The following is a 17,597-nucleotide window of genomic DNA, read 5'->3' on the forward strand; positions in this document are numbered from 1 at the left end:
GGCTTGGGTGTCCGCCCGACGGCATCAACTTCATTCTTTGTAATCATTTCACTGACAAACTTTTGTATAATTTTCTTAAATAAATACATAAAACTAAATTATACCTTTCCAGTTCGGTATCTCGTAATTCTGAAATTATTTGTGATATAATAACGATTGGAGGCTTTGCAATATTACATGAAAGCGGAATTACTTCACTGAAATCGAATATGTTATAAAACAGTCTCATTTATAAGATGCTTGTGATGTACCAGATTATAATTTATTAGTAATAATTTGCTTGAACCATCGAAATATTATGCTTTTAGAAAAAAAAAACAAAATGTATCGTGAATATAATATTATTTCATATGCGTAAATTTTGTGTTAAAATCCATACTAATATTATAAATGCGAAAGTAACTCTGTCTGTCTGTCTGTCTGTCTGTCTGTCTGTCTGTCTGTCTGTCTGTCTGTCTGCTACTCAATCACGCCTAAACTACTGAACCAATTTGCATGAAATTTGGTATGGAGATATTTTGATACCCGAGAAAGGACATAGGCTACTTTTTACCCCGGAAAAATGACACATTTCCCGGGAAAATTCAGGTTGCGAATTAAGTCGCGAATAATCAATATTATAATGACATTAAATTAACAAAATTCCGTTGTCATGGCAACTGTTTTAATGGCGGATATGCCTTAGCGCGACTTAGTTATATTAGGAGATATAAATAATTTTGATATATTTTTCGTGAAAAAAAGGCATATTTTAAATCATCACGCTACGACCAATAGGAGCAGAGTAACAGTAAAAAGTGTTATAAAAACGTAGAAAATTCTGACCCATTCTCTCTTATGTGACGCAAGCGAAGTTGCGCGGGTCAGCTAGTATGTAATATATGAGAAAGTAAATCCACTAATCAATCAATTTGTTTATTTTAGTCCCAAGAATTTAATTAAATTTCAAAGCTATTTTAGTCTTTAATATAAAATAATTTTAGTACAAAAACATTATTTTCTACCTTTATAAAGGTCTAGAGTAAACATAATTTGAATTCCACTGAACAATGTTCATGTAAAAACTGAAGGTTCTAGAGAATTCTTTCACAAACAAATATGAACTAATGTGTTCTTTGTCTCTCGCCGCGTCTTATAACTAGAGCTTAATAATAATATAATCTTATTATAATAAATAACTTGTAGAATGTAAGAAAAGTGGGATATTTCAATGAGACTAGTTTTTAAAAAAGGACCATGTCTAGCTTTAATATTTTACTCATATAATAGACGCGAAAGTTTCATTTTATCCTTAGATAAATGTATGTTTGTTACTCTGTCACGCAATAACAATTGAACACGCAGACATCATACATTTTATAATTACCACACACAATTAACACACGGGGTTCTAAGACTTTTTACCCTGGGAAGGGTCTTCGTTCGCGGCAGCGGTCGCGTGAGTAGTCACACGAACGAAGTCGCGAGCGAATAGCGAGGTTCATCACAACTGTGAAACCGTATTTGATTGATTTTATATTCTTGTGTAAACTGACAAATCTAATGGGATGCAAGTATAAAAAAGAAATACGAATTTATGTTATGAGGAGAGTAGTGGTCGTTCGCTAGTGTAGTATAAGTAAGTCTTTGAAAATGGTTATAATACACAATACATTTGTAAATCGAAGTTTGAGACAAGTTTTTGATTTATATTTAAGTTTACAAACGCATTGTTTGAGATAAATATTGAAGTTGAGAGTGTCTCACAATAATACAATGCCATTCGAATATCGTTTACGATTTAATAAGTAATGAACACAATTGTAAAGAGAAAAAAATACATATAAGCAAATGTATTTTTAGAACTGTATACATATATAAATATTGAAGTTGTATAACGAATTCTGTTGCAAGGACAAATGAAAGACGATTTCTTTACGTTTGGTACTTTTGTATCGAGAATCCAATAGAGATCATAAAAATACATATAACTTTTCAAAACCTAGCCTACGTACATACGCGATACGTAACAGTCTTAGAAAACCCCTCCTCTGCCTTATCACAAAACGGCACAGTATCAAACTAAACCCAATTCGGTCGGTGCAGTTATCAGTGTTATATTTATGAGTGTGATTCGTCTCCGTCCACATAACACAAAGCTCAGTGATCAATGTTGACTGCTCCCTCGGTTGTCTATCGCCAGTTCACTCCCGACATTCCTTCACTCACGACATAAACCTCATATTTATTACGCGAATATCTCGCTGTTTCACGTTATTTATTACTTTGCCCTTACAATTTATTCTGTTTACAAATGTGATGAATTGTTTTAAAATCCTAGCGCTCCTCTATACGAGTACAAAACAAACGTAGTTACGCACGATCTCACTTTAACATTCATTCTTTTACATCCATCACTGAAATAAATATTAAGCTGATACTGTATAAACTATCGAAACATACAACTAAGTTCTGCATCACATCGACGGCTATTGTTTAAATGACTTTCTCGTTTTAGTTAGTGACCTTCGTGAAGCGAATTGTAAAACCTGAGTCGGGATAAATTACGTTTTTCAAATCAGCCCTCGCCGATCCGGTCGGATTTCACAATAGATACTTTATCTTGGCCATTGGCTCATTTATAAAAACGTCAAATAATCTCTCGCAGTTACAGAAAGCCTATTGAAAAGGGTCCTCGGGCGTCGTGCGAGTCCAACAGATACGCTTGTTTATGAGCGAAAGGTCCGCGACGTCGGCGGCCGCGATTGGCTTTGCCATAGCTCACTGAACCCACCGGGGTATTGTGCCGATGTTCTTTGATGCTACATTAGTTACACAATAAAATTTCAGAGAACAAAGATGAGTATAAAGCATACTCATCCTTGTAAGGGTTCTCTACGAAATTAGTTGGCGAAATTCTCGTTGGAAAGTTTTGTATCCCGAATCATTGTGCCCCCATCGTTCACCACTTCAAAGGAGTTCGGTTTTATCCTTTTCTTTATTTCAATATATTCTTCAGTTTCGAGCTGAGAGATGAAAGATAGAATTAAGGCTGCCTTTGTTGAATTCACTTTCTCCGGAATCCTTAGAAATCAGCTTCGACTCAAACATGTCTCTGTTTATTTATTGATCCGTAGTTGAGTGTCGTGCTCTAATATTGATGTATCGGCCGCTGTGTACCTGACACTGCCCGAGAGCTCGACACTCGGCCGTACCGACACCAATAATATTGATCTGTCTTTATTTACGAATCGATAAACATTCTGGTTAATAACTATTGACAAACCCGCTCCGTGCTCATGTTAACGTCGGAATTCGTCCTTTACCGGGAAAAATTATGTGTTCCGCGCAAACATTCCTGACATTATTTGTACGATTCTCAGTAACGCAATACAAAAGTTTATCCTCTGAATATTCACAATCTTATCCGATTGCCGTAAGCTCATCGGTTCGTCAGAAATGTTTCGTATATTTGAAATATACTCACACAACTCATACGAGCCGGAGCGCAACATTTCCTAGAATCTCTAGTTATAAAAGTTTCCCCGCACGCGTCGCTTATTTCTTAAAACTTTATTTAATTCTCGTACGACGATGAAGACTCGCTAGTTTCACTGACGCTACCCCCGTGCTCTGAACTAAATAAGAAGCGCTATCATAAAACACTAGAAGCTCTCACAGTTATATTAATTTCGTCTTTGTTTGAGCTATTAAATGAGCTATATAATAAAAGTTTGTACGACATAATGCAAGACTTCATCAGGTCGGTGTCACAGAGGGTCTATTCTGATGAGTGCGTCAACGTTATCCGTACTCTTTATGATACTTTCGCTCGCAATAATAAGAACTCCGATGGGCCATCCACCAATCATTGAGGTTGTACAAACAGCGCGAGGCGCTCATTCGATGCCGGGACACGGCGACTGTATTTAATATTAATACTCAATATCTATCGGTGCTCGGTGCTCAACGTTCAGTGTCTGTGTTCAATGCTCGTCGTGACAACTTTTTTTGTTTTGTTGACTTATTCCTGTTCGCGCGGTGACAGATTGCTTCGCGGAGCGCCGAAAATTGCTTTTTGTTTCTTTAATAATACTCATGACAAGTATATTTTGAGAGATTTTGATAAATTGACGCTGATTGTGACGTACCGAAGAAATGAGAAATGATTGTTCGGTCGCAGCCTACAGTTGTGTTACAGTAGACTCGAGGAAGGCTCTACACTGGAGTGTAGCGACTCGCAGTGCGTAATTAGTCGCGAGCACACTCGTACCTTCCAGACGTTCGCTCTCAAATTTGTTGCAAATTGAAAAAATAATCAGTGCCATTGACCTCGTAATCTGAAAATCTTTTTAAAGCAATGTCATTTTAACGAAGGTCCCTTAAGTATTGTCGCAAAAAGGAATATTAAATTACAAGCTATTTTCCAAAATGGAGATAATGAACCGAAGAAATACGAATCTCTTTGTTCGCAAAGTGATCCTTACTTAATTAATTCCTTGGGGAATATGAAAAAAAAGTTTGTTAAGTTTGAAGCAAATAATGGTGTGAGTGGTGCGAGACACTCGACTGTTCCTCGTTGTCTAATTTGTTCCCAAGTTTTGTGTTCACATAATTTCCTCAGTGGCTGCCGCCTTTTCAATAGAATACAATGCGCTGTAAAACAATTTGAAGAAGCTCGTCGAGTCAGTGGATGTTAGAGGGTGAATTTGGACACAACACTTGACCTATTTACTCGACGTAGACTGATTCCAGTTACGCAACGATTCATTAAACAGTGACGGATATCAACCGTCCGTCATCTAACCGGCGACACGTTTTTATTTATTCGTCGAGTGGCGCGCTATCCTTTTTCACAAATTGCCCAAACTTTGTTTATTGTTAATAAACATTTGCTCGGACCACTGATCCGGAAACTTTGCCCTATCAATCATCCGCAATGTATCGTAAACTTACTTCCACAGTTACTTACCGATTCTGTGAAGTTCCTTTACCAAAGAAAATATCACGTGCCACTTCACTCGTATTGTTACTTATTACAGAAACTTTGACACTGTGTTACTTTTGTATTCACTTATTTGTTTGTTTTAATCAATTTACGTTCGTTTAAATCGAGGATTGCAACTTTATCTTAAATCTTTGTTATGTAAACACAAACACTGGAGCGGTCGCTGCGCGGTGATTCACTCGACACTGGGAGCACTGCGGTACTAGTGATAAGGGTTAGCGAGAGCGGCGGTGATAACACGCCGACATCGCGGTATAGATTGATGGCGCCCAACGTGGGACGGAGCGCGGAGCCGCACGGCGCGCACGTGCGTTCGTTCCGCCGACCGGCTAGACACTGCCGGGTGCGCACGCCTGAGCCCGGCCATCCCCCTCCCCCGCCGTGCTCGCCCCGCACACACCCTCGCACGCCCCGCTGCAATTCGGCACACAAAAAAATCACATCAGAAAGGAAACGTTTCTCTGTCAGTGAGCTTCAATGGTCGTCCTCTCACCCTTGAGGACTTAAGTGCTGGTCTTTCAGTTATTAGTTATCCTACTTTTATCGTCGCCTAATGAGTCCTCGGCAATAATTTACGATCGGTGCGTGCAGTGGCGCGCGGCTCACCGATGTTCATTTATTGTCAGATAGAAGCGTTTATGTAGATTGTGTCGAAGTTGAGGGTAGATGGAAAGTTGTGCGCTTTTTTCCACGTGCCGGTACACAGTGGAACATCAAACGAAGCGAGCTCAAAGCGTTTTTGCTTATATTCATACATTATTTCTCTCCTCTTGCCGTTTACGCAACTTATTACCATTTATTCCTTTATTTACTGAGTAACTTGTGATCGTTATGATGTGAGTTTTTTTTCCGAAAGGCTTCGGTTTGTTTATTGTAACTTTTGAGTCGACAACAAACATTAATTTGGCATTTATATTTCATGTAAGAAAGTGGAAAGTTTACGAGTGACGGCAATTCTTCCACTTGATCGGAGACAAATAATTACAATGTCAACGTTTGTGTCGCGATTGGAAAAAGTTTCACAATATGACCTTGTACGTAACTTTATAACTGTTATATTGTTAGAGCAGTCAATACACGTTTATGTTAACAATACTTTACGTAATAACAAGTAAATTGATACAAAAACTTAGAATACTTTTGAATTCATTATTATTCAATGGTCAAAGATTCTCCACAACTCATGGTACAATCACACAGTTCCAAAATAATGATGATGCCGTACATAAGGAACAATGATGGCAACTGCGAAGTAATTAGCAGTAGAACAAAGCAGGCTTTATATGCTGACTACACCTGCACTGTCCACCGCCTGTAGCGTAGTGGTTAATGTTGCTTACACGCTATTACCTACAGAGGTAGTGGGTTCTATTTATGCAAGGATGAGTTTGCCCTATGGTGTCTAGTCGGGATTTGTGATGTTTTTTTAGGTTATTAGATTTATACTAACCGATTGTGACTTTTGGCATAAATGTTATTTTAAAGAAAAACTCAATAATTATATACAGGGTGTAAACGACGGTTAACCGAAAACTTCAGTGTTAATTTTGTGACACTAAATGCGCGAAATTTACTTCAACCATTTTTCTCGGAAATAATTGGTTCCCGAGTTAGTCATTTTTGAGCATTCAATGTATAGTGAACAACGCGATATATCTCCGCGCATGCCTACGAGATTTCTGGCGGCGGCGGCGCGCTGAGCGACGACATGTCGCGACGCGTCGTAGGTATCAAAATCAAATCATTTATTCATTTAGGTCAAATGTTGACACTTACGATAGTCGTTACAATTACTGAATCTACCACTAGCTCGGAAAGGGGGTAGAGCCTTATGAGAAGAGCTAGCGAGAAACTCACGGCCACTCTTTTCAATCGCCAAAAGTTTTACAATGTGGTTGATACAATAATTGATCATGCGAGGAGCTGCCAACAATCAGCGGTACGTACGCGTACCACCACGTCTATGCGCTCACTAGTATGTATTATTAGATAACAATCTCATGTATCGTTTATGGTAGGTATCGTTTATGGTAGGTATCGTAAGTACGCTCGTATGTTACAATAGCTCATAGTAAAATTGTAAGTAGGTAGATACCTACTTGGCTTACGTGAAATCAAACAATAATAGCAAAATGTAACCAATAATAAGAAAGTGCTAAAACGAATTGTTATCAATGTCTATCAACACGCAATTACCTGGTGTATGGCGAGAGTTTGAGTAGGTACCTTTGGATCCGGACGTACAGGTGCAGAGCACGCCGTGCACTTCCACGTGCTTCACCATACATAGCACATCAACATTTCTTCCTATTTACGAACACAACTGCACTTCGAAAACAATAACAACAAAAATAATAACAATAAAAACACTAACAACTCAAAACCGAAACAATAACAAGTAATAATAAACAACAGTTCACACACGACACGACGAATAGGACATAACGAACGACACCGGTGAAGAGCTTCCGTCTTCCGCGAGCGAATTGCTCGAACTATCAAAGAGAGCCGCCGGCGCGGGCGCCTCTCCGCTCACTCGCGCCGCCCCTCGCCCGCGCCACCCGCTCCCTCCGCGCCGTCCGTGCGCGCGCCGCCGATTTGGTGACGAGCGACGAGTTAGGATCCCAGCGAGAGATTAGATTGAATAAAATATTGATGTGGCATTAGGTACTATTTTTACTTGTCACAGTTGTTACTCGTTGCATTGTAGTTTTATTCAAATACCGAATAACATTACAAACATTATTGATGTAAGTTTAAAATACCTACTTTGATATTTAATAACATAAAATCAGATTAAAGTAAATAAAATAAACACGAAACGTTTATTTAATTAAACCATAAAAAATGTAGGTACATAACAATGATAACAATCAATATCCATTAATATTCTTATCAGAGAAACTAACTTATCATAATTCATTATCCCCGGAGAATTACTTAGCATTCATTTTGTCGCATCCCATCTATGTAACATCCACGCGCGGTCGCGGCGTCACGCGTCACTACGGCCATCTACTTTTCGAGTCGCACCGCGCTTGTATGAATGAGCGTGTAAATATCGAATAGAATAATAAGTTTGCAAGAACAAATAGAACAAAGCGACAATACTTGTTAAATTGTTTATTAGAGATTTTTATAGCGCTAAAGAATATCAATAGGATTTTTTGTCGTTCTGTATGTATTTGTACGTGTAATAATAATAAGATATCACACATTTTAAATCTTATTAATGTACCTTTTATCGGAGAGCGGGATAATTATGTCATTTTCATTTTTAACATAGAAGAACAAATACTAAGTAACGCTGCATACTAGTGAGAGTGAGACTGACAGCTGTGTGCGTAATCGTGTCTGTGTGGCGCGCGTAGGTACGTCGACCGTCGCGGCCGGCCGCCGCCGGCGCGGTGTCGTTGGCCGCGGACAGCTGATAGCGAATTTATACGTTGTTTTAATCCATTGCTGTTTTTTGTGAAAAACAGTAATATGACGGATTTTTTCTCATATTCATGTTGCACTGTGTAGTATTAACGAAATAATACCGAAAAAAAATAAAAAAAACGCATAAAAAATCGGGAAAATCATGAAAAAAGCGATGAAAATTTTCAACGCCATAAGCACCAGAATCATGTCTAGAATCATTTTTTTTTCGTTTTCGGTAGCCTGTCTGTTACACCCTGTATATATGTGGAACTTATATATTCTTAAAATAAATAAATTCCACCCATTAATGTCCCACTGCTGGGCAAAGATCTCCTCCCGATACGAGGAAGGGCTAAGGCCTTGAGTCCACCACGTTGGCCAATTGCGGGTTATGGACGTTATATAGTCTTAATAATGTTTTTTTATCACGTCATATTAAATAATAAATTATGTCATAAAGCTTGTAGGGTATTTGACTGTATCAAAAATGACGAACACACTTTTTCTATTACTTCAAATCGGCTAATTTAATTCACAATCCAAACGTTAATATTTGTAAAGGTCCAAGATTTGACCTCTGGGCTAATAAAATGTGTGTAGAGGAATCTAAAGATGATAGCCGTGACCTTTGCGAGGAGGATAAAGTTTCCCTTATTACGTAAAATAAGCTTCTTTCCTTATAATATTGTTATTATATACTTATGTACTTTAACCACATCTACAATAGAACTGGAAAAACTTTATGGCCAATTTTAATTAAATTGGTTAATGTACTACAATACATTCAATAATTAATAAAGATGGGCTTATCACTTAATCGATACTACATGCGTCTGAATAGTTATATATATAAATAAATTAATCAACTTGAGATTCGAACCTGGGACCTCGCGGCGGTTGGCGGTCACGTACTCATTTTTTGATAAAAGAAATTGTGGTCAAAACTGCTCCTTTTGCTTTACAAATCAACCCATTACAAAGGTGTGGTCGAAACAGTTCAACTTTCCTTAATCTCAAAGTGAAATAATTTAAAAGATTTGAACGCGTGCCGTTAAAGTGGGCTACCAGAAGAATGGGCCACTAGTAATAATTTATTGAATCACGCTTTACTTCGCAAGCCATTGTCGAATAATGTAGGGGGAAGCTTGTCCGAGACGATTAAACGTAAGGACGTATAATCTGCGTTGAGTGTACATACGACTGTGAAATTGATGTGAAGAGATATAAGGAAAATGGTTTGTTTAGATGTGATTTTTGGAGTTCAGCAATAGTTAGAGATACATTATTAGAAATTAAATTAGGCGTTTACAATATAAGTAATGTAGTAATGGTCAACTACTGGTCACGGAATATAATTAAGTACTGGTTTGAAATTAGAACCGTGCCTCACAAAATTGTTAGTTAACAAATTATGTAGTCCAAGTTTTTGTCAGCCTGCAACCATTGTCAGCTTAACATGCGTCGAAACGTCTAGCAATTCAAGGTAAAACGCATGTTTAATTACGAACAAAAGGCACAAAATTTATGTAAAGACAAAACGACAAAACCTAGTCCAATAATTAGTTATCGACCACGCTTGCAAGTGTTTTGGTTGATGCAAGAATCGAACCCCAATGCCATGGTAAAAGGATGGCTAGCATAAGTTGTACTTACATCAAAAAACTTATTTAGTCAATAAACTTCAATAACAGTATCATATTCATAATTGAAATACAAGCAAATATTCCACAGTATTGTATAACACGCTATACGCTCGCTGTAAATTGGCTCACACATCAAACAACAAGTGTCATAACAAAAAGTATAAAATGTAATGGCCAAGTGCAGGCTAGCAGACTGTACACAACTTTCAGAACGTTATTGTGAATTATTCGGTATATGTTCTTTACCAAGGCTTTTAAATTGAACCGACTGCTTTTATGCATAAAAAGTAGTTAAGAATTTGATGGTCTAGATTCGATGCCCGGATAGAATTTTCCCATAGCGATATTCCCTTTGCATGTCAACTATGTAAAAAAAAATGTTATATGACCTCGGGTTTTAATTTTATCGTAATCAGTTCAACAGTTCAGACGTGAAAATTTTACAGACAAAAAGACAGACTTTTGCATATTAGTACACTTATTGGTAATAGCAGTATTGATTTCAAGATAAATCAAATCGAAAATAATAAAAATGCGTGGCGTAGTATTGAATTGATGTATTTAATTTCTGGATCCACGCAAACAATTAAAATAAAACAGAACAGTTATAATTTTTGGAAATTCACAATAAAATGAACCGATCATTGGTAATACAACGCAGTGTGGCCACAAAGCTTCATATCTCATTATATGGGACTGATTCAACCGATACATTAATAATAAATAATAATTACACTGAAACTCATGTACAAACAATATTACATTATCACAAACCATCATTCTTTTATCCGCTGTGATTTCCAACACATCGTTATTTTAATTATGCTTGCAATTTTATCGCTAATTGATTTTAACTTGACTGTTTTATGATGTTAAATAGATATGTGCGAAAGTATACTGTTACAGATTTACATACATTTAAAACAAGTGAAGAAGCTTATATCCAGGTTTAAATCCGTAATTAATGGTAGGTAATGTGCCAATTTTATTGAGACCAACTACCTCAGATTAGGACATACTAAATCAGAAAGAATGGTTTTTTCAAAGAATCTTGAAGGTTTGTTAAAATCTACCCAAATCACTAATACTTGTATACTCAAACTAATAAAGTGGGAGGCTTTAAACTCAAACTCAATCGAAGGTTCTCTTTCAGTGACTTGAGAGTGCGTTTAATAAAACATATATTACCATAATTTAATCATACTAAAGAACTCAATATCTGTTATAACATAAACTTGGTAAACTCCATCAACGGGAGCATACTTGAAATAGATTCATTGGAAAATAACCGAGGAAGCTACGTATCGTAGCGCTTCGTAGCACCGCTACGCCGTAGCTGATATAAATGTTCAAACGGGAAGCTACAAAAGAGTCCGCTGCACCAACACGCGATTTCAAAGAAAACCTTCAGAACACTAATATTTCAGAGCGAGCGGCACCTCACTTATCTTCGATTCTTGCTTTTTGCACAAACAACACTGCGTTCAAAAATATCCTTTATGCCTAACCACACTAGGGTTCAAATCACTACAACGCAAAGCTTGTTTGATTTTGTTGACTTTTCAACCAATAAAAATTGCTCCCTACCACAATAGTAATAAGGTATAGTTTAGTTCGATGGTGAACTATCAATTTCTCACCTACACAATTCGGTATCGGCTCTTTTCACACGCCTTTGTTCCTAATGTTCATTACGTATTCTCTCTACTGATATCGAGGTTAGATATAAATTTTATAGGTTTTATTGTGGGCTCGTGTGTATTGTGCGTAAGATTTGTTTTTCGCTTCGGTCCCGTTAAGTACGAACACTGAACAGCTCAACGGTATGAATACTTTATACCATGTTTACTTGTTCGCGAAATTTCGAAGGCTTAAGAATGTGATGGCTTAGAAGCCCGACAGGCCAGAAGCCCGGCGGCGGCTTGACGCCCGACGAATTGATTCTCAACGTTTTGCCAAGCTTTGTTGTCATCTACAAATTGGACAATATTTTTTTACTCATTTCGTTTTGCTGTGTTTACATTTAGAACGTTTGGCAAATTTATTGAAAGGGAAAATGTTGCGAGAATTTTCAGTTTTATTTAATAGAAATTTGTTTTTGTGTAAAATCAGTGTGCGTTGGTTTAAAGTTGTTAGAATAATAATGGAAAAATAACAGTTACAAAAGCTAAAATGTTGAAAACTGGCAAAAATACTGAAATAGAATTACGATTCGGAGTTATTTGGAGATCTTTCTTCTGTGTGTAATTGAGAACAAATCCAACTTAACAGAAAAAAATACTGAATATTTAAAATAGTATTAGAAATCAAAAGTGGATTAAGTTTTTAAAAAAAAGCCGTTACTAATCCTAAAACATTTATTAATCACAAACTCAAAAATAATCATAAAACAAAAGTATTCAAATAAGACGTCCGCTCCGCACAAACTCTCGATCAAAAGTGAGCGCGCTCCGCCTGCGCATCCATGTTTATAGTAAATCGGTGAGTCATAATTTTGTTGCCAGTTAATTGTCTAACACGGCCTCTCTTGACACCCTGGCGTCCTCGTCAGGCCTTTCACCTTCCGAGGTATTATGATGAACTCCGGACGTAGATCTCGACGGTCGTGTCCCTCTACTAGTCGTGGAAGAGGGCCCTGCCTCGTCTGTAATAACGTCCGAGCCCAAATGTGTGTCGTCATCAGTGTCGTCTGAAATTGAACAAACATATGTCTCACATTTGCCTTAAGAACGAAATTTGCGTTAGAAAGTGTTAGTTTGTGTTATCTTGTTAAATTACCAAAACCATAAGAATAAAAGACCTTCAAGGCTTTTAACTTGCAACCCGATACTGATTACAAATTAAAAACCCTGACAAAACATGCAAAGTCAAACAAAGAAAATATGACCTGAGCACTTACAGAAAGCTCAGATACTCTTCGGTAAGGCCTATACCGAAAAGCTTTCCACCGGGGGGAAAAGAGGTTGTACCCCCCCGATGACTCCTTGACAAGCAAGAAGCTTTCACGCTGGGGGGAAAAGAGGTTGTACCCCCCCAACGACTTTTCGCGAAAAGCTTTAACAAGGTACCTCCATGGTCTTAAAACCATCAGGCACATAAAAAGGGTGACACACGCACCATCAAAGAACGCTCCACACGTCTCAGGTGTCCACTCGCCTTTCCAAGGAACCATAAACTGGGCAGCAGCATAGGTTTTCTTCCCATATGCACCAGCAAGGAGCTTTAACTCATAACGGTGGTTACGAAGAACCTTCATGACTCGATAGGGCACTCTCATCCCAGAGTCCAGTTTGCCCTGTGATTGTGCATACTTGATGACAAACACCAGGTCATTTTCGCGAAACACACGAGGAGGGCTGCGACCCTCGTTAATAATAGCGTCTTCCTGCAACTGATTGCCAGCCAGCCGCTCGGCCGTCCTTTGTCCAAGCATTTCCCGTCTTGACTCTTGATTAACCGGAGGGTTCATAGCAACATCTCGCACCAGAGTTCGAATTGCAGGCGTAGCGCTCTCATTACCAACCAAAAGATTAAGAGCAGAAGTCTGGGTAGTCTTCTGTTTCGTCAGGTTCAATATGAGCTGAAGCTGCCATAACTCGTCAGCCCATTCACTCTTGCGGTGGTTGGTCGCAATGCGAAGCATGTTCAGCACAGTGCGTATGTAACGCTCCACTTGTCCGTTAGAGTGATGCATTTCCGGAGTAATATGATTAAGTTCCACTCCCAACACTTGCATCCACGAAGTAAATCCTGCAGATTCAAACATACGTCCCCTATCCGATACAATTAGTTTAGGCGTACCAAATAGTGACATTACAAACTTAAATATTCGTTTTAGCTCGTCAAGATCTTGTCGACATATAGGCATCAGCAAACAATATTTCGTAAATGCATCAACCACGAGCATGACAAATTTATAGCCCTTTGACACTGGTAAAGGCCCCAAGACATCAACATGTAAAGTCTCAAATGGGATCTCAGATTTGTCCCAAGAAGTTATTGGCTGAAGTGGTGCACGGGGTACACGCTTGTGGCTGATACATGTCAAGCAATGAGCTATATATTTAGCAACAAAAGCTCTAAGCCCAGGAAACCAAAAATGTCTCAATATGAGATCAATTACCTTGTCAGCACTGATATGACTATGCTCGGAGAAGACTCAAACGATAGCTCTTTGGTATATAGCAAAGAAGCCTTGGCTCCTCACCTGTCGGTCTATACCGATAGTATAAAATCTCGTTATGCTTTACATACCTTGTTGGATCTAACCGACCTTGTTCTAATGACTGGAGCATAGTTTGAGTGTCCTCGTTACCAGCCTGGGCAATTTGAGCCCAATTACGAGGTCGATCGATGTTATTTGTTCTTATTTAATTCGGAGCGCTGCTTTGCAAAGCAATCTTGAATATGGTGACCTGGTTTTTTACAATAGGCACAAGTGATAACTTTTGAGTTGGTATCCGTTGACGTGCTTGATGGTACACTGGGACCTGGACCACTCGTAGCTGTGCTACCAGATTTGGGTGTTTTAGAACAATCTACCTGTTTATGCCCTAATTTGCCACATGAATAACATTTGACATTTGAGCTAGAGACTGGAAACGATCTTTTGCTACTTTGGCTTTTATAATTAGCCTGTAGTGATGTACAACGTGATCCTGAAGCCTCCAGAACCTCAGGCTTCATGAACGTTGATAAATAGTTCACTAGATCATTGGGCGACAAATTTGCATTCGTAGCCGTGGCTTTGACATGTGGGTCTTTAATTCCGCGCAAAACTATGGCTGTTGTAAGGTCCTCGCTAAGGCCCTTCACTATTCGCAGACGCAACAAGGATTTGCGCGCGTATTCAGCATAAGTACGGAAGCTGTCTGAATTGGTTGACATAACCTCATATAAAATGCCTGCTATGTCTACCTTCTTAACACATAAACATTTAAAGTCCTTTTTGAAGTTACTCCAAGAACGATCACTTGTCACCCAATCGTCCAGCCACGATTTCGCATCACCTCTTAGACACCGCCCAATACGAGCAAGACACTCGCGATCATCCCAACGGTTCACAAGCCTAGCTCTATCCACCTCATCGAACCACGAGTCAACATCGTGAACATTGGGATCGAAATTGGACACATAGTAACTGTGGGTACTAACTGATTTAAGTGACTGGATTGCTTCTACTATTTGATCGGTCCCGTTTGCAAAAGATGGCTCAATTGAGACCTGTTTATCAAGTGTATTTGACGTGCGTGCTTCTAAAGCACGTAAGCGAGACATTAAAGTGTGCCACGATCCGTGGCTGCTGTACTCACGGTTTCTACTAAGGCTTCGGTCCCTACCGCGACCTGCACAACGACTACGAGAGCGGCTGCGATCACGATGAACTGAGTTATCACGGTTACGAACACCAATAGGGCTCCGGCTACAAGTCCGGTACATTTTATTAAGCGGTGGGGTATATCCTCTCGACGAACTGCGAGAACTGCGGCCTGCTGAACGCCTGACACGTGAGCGGCTTCTGCGAGAACTACGATAATGTCCGTCACGAGAATGAGACCCTCGATCCATGTTGAACGCTATCAATTCACGACACTTGATACACCTACGATACCTGAACGTAAAAATTGAACGATGTTTGTACTTCACGGACGCTTAACGGTTTTGTAAATTTGAATCTTAACGGTCAAGAAAAACTATTTAGTTACGTTATAAATGTACAGAAGAAAAAATGATTTTAATTTGAATCTCTAACGGTAATAGATACAGTGAGCAGTGTTCGAATCCCACTTCTGATATTAGAAATCAAAAGTGGATTAAGTTTTTAAAAAAAAGCCGTTACTAATCCTAAAACATTTATTAATCACAAACTCAAAAATAATCATAAAACAAAAGTATTCAAATAAGACGTCCGCTCCGCACAAACTCTCGATCAAAAGTGAGCGCGCTCCGCCTGCGCATCCATGTTTATAGTAAATCGGTGAGTCATAATTTTGTTGCCAGTTAATTGTCTAACAATAGTATAAATTATCACTTCTTAAATAATAATAACAAACATTCAAGCAGTAGATTCAAATAGTATATTGTACAACTATAGTATGACAACTTTCTAGAGAGCCTGAACATGAACGATTTACTTAGATTTTTTCTGAATTTTGTATGTCTCCACCAGTCGTGAACCGACACACAAAGCTCTTTGTTAAGTTATTAGACTATAGAACTTAAACCGCTTTCTGTGAAACACACAAAATTATATATTTGTTTTATATGATAATTGCCTTATTTTAGGCATTTATTTCTCATCTCTTCTGATAGGAAGTAACGATGAACACGAGGATATTACATGATTGATATGATACAATTTTCTTCATCTTAAAACCCTCTAACAATCCGTACACTCAAACACATGTAATAGTGTAACAATACCGCGATTCTCTACCACTATCATATCGACAACTGGCTAGCTATCGAAATTTTGACATTTAGAATGTACTGCCACAAAAGTTTCTACAACGTACGTCAGAGGCGCTGATTAGATTTTCATTCAAAATTCCTCGATGACAAACGGTTGTCGGTAATTGATAGCAGAATCGAGGTACTGATCAGCGTTTCTAGTGGGCGCTGAAGCAACCATTCTGACAGTAAATTTTAAATGTCAAACTTTCAATACTCGGTAGTACCGTCTGTAGAGAATCCTGCTACTTGGTGATATAAATAAAACAAATGCCAGCGTAAAGCAAGGGTAATTAACACAGTCATAACTCGGCGTCGGACCCGCAGTGTGCTTGTATGAGGCTGTAATGGCGTGTAGCGATGGAGGGAGTGGTGAGAATATGTGCTGTGTAATTGAGATGTAGATGTACTGCACTAAGTATTGTTTGATGTTGAGTAAAAATAGGATCATTGAGGAATGATAAAGCGTTGGGGAGTGAAAATTAATATTATATTGATATTTGTTAAATCCGTCGCGTCGCGTTTCGCCACTGTGGCGCGGCGAAACTACATACGATTGCCGCTCTCGAGTTTCCGGGTTCGGTTCCGTTAAACGAAGTGTTATTGGTCTTTTCTAATTTACATAAGATCGTTTTTAATAGTAGATTTGAATTCCCAACCACCATGACCATATGGAACGATTAGCCTCCTGGCTGCAGAGAGAGAGTAATTTTGAGTCTGCTGACAGCACATGGCAATAGGCTCACCCCATATAACATGGGACTAACATTGTAAACGGCGAAAAACGGATGTAGTTCATAGATCTTATGTATATACATAAGAACATGTATTTATCGTATGTATACATAAGATCATGACTGTAACCTTGTTTACATATATCTATAGAAAACAATTTGAGCCACTAACTTCTAAGAATTCACATACATCAAAGTACCATTTTACTTGCCTATATCACTACACAATCAGCATTTGCAGTTGGTACGATATGGTTGTCCAAATGACTGCAAGTTATTCCATGAGATATGTATCAGCGTAGTATTAACTGGGAACATGCAATAAAATGAGAATTACACGAGGACGATTGCATCCCTCGT

The 17,597-nt window shown here is 38.5% G+C and overlaps 1 protein-coding gene across 1 annotated transcript in view; it reads right to left on the reverse strand.

The window, feature by feature from the left end:
• LOC142978695 (protein sidekick-2-like) overlaps positions 1-5,311 on the reverse strand; it is a 216,288-nt gene extending 210,977 nt beyond the window's left edge. Inside the window, exon 1 of the mRNA XM_076123220.1 lies at positions 4,951-5,311. The gene's annotated coding sequence lies outside the window, so the exon portion shown is untranslated. The remainder of the gene's footprint in view (positions 1-4,950) is intronic.
• Positions 5,312-17,597: the final 12,286 nt, after the last annotated feature.

Source organism: Anticarsia gemmatalis, chromosome 15, assembly GCF_050436995.1.
Source record: "Anticarsia gemmatalis isolate Benzon Research Colony breed Stoneville strain chromosome 15, ilAntGemm2 primary, whole genome shotgun sequence".
Classification (NCBI taxonomy): domain Eukaryota; kingdom Metazoa; phylum Arthropoda; class Insecta; order Lepidoptera; family Erebidae; genus Anticarsia; species Anticarsia gemmatalis.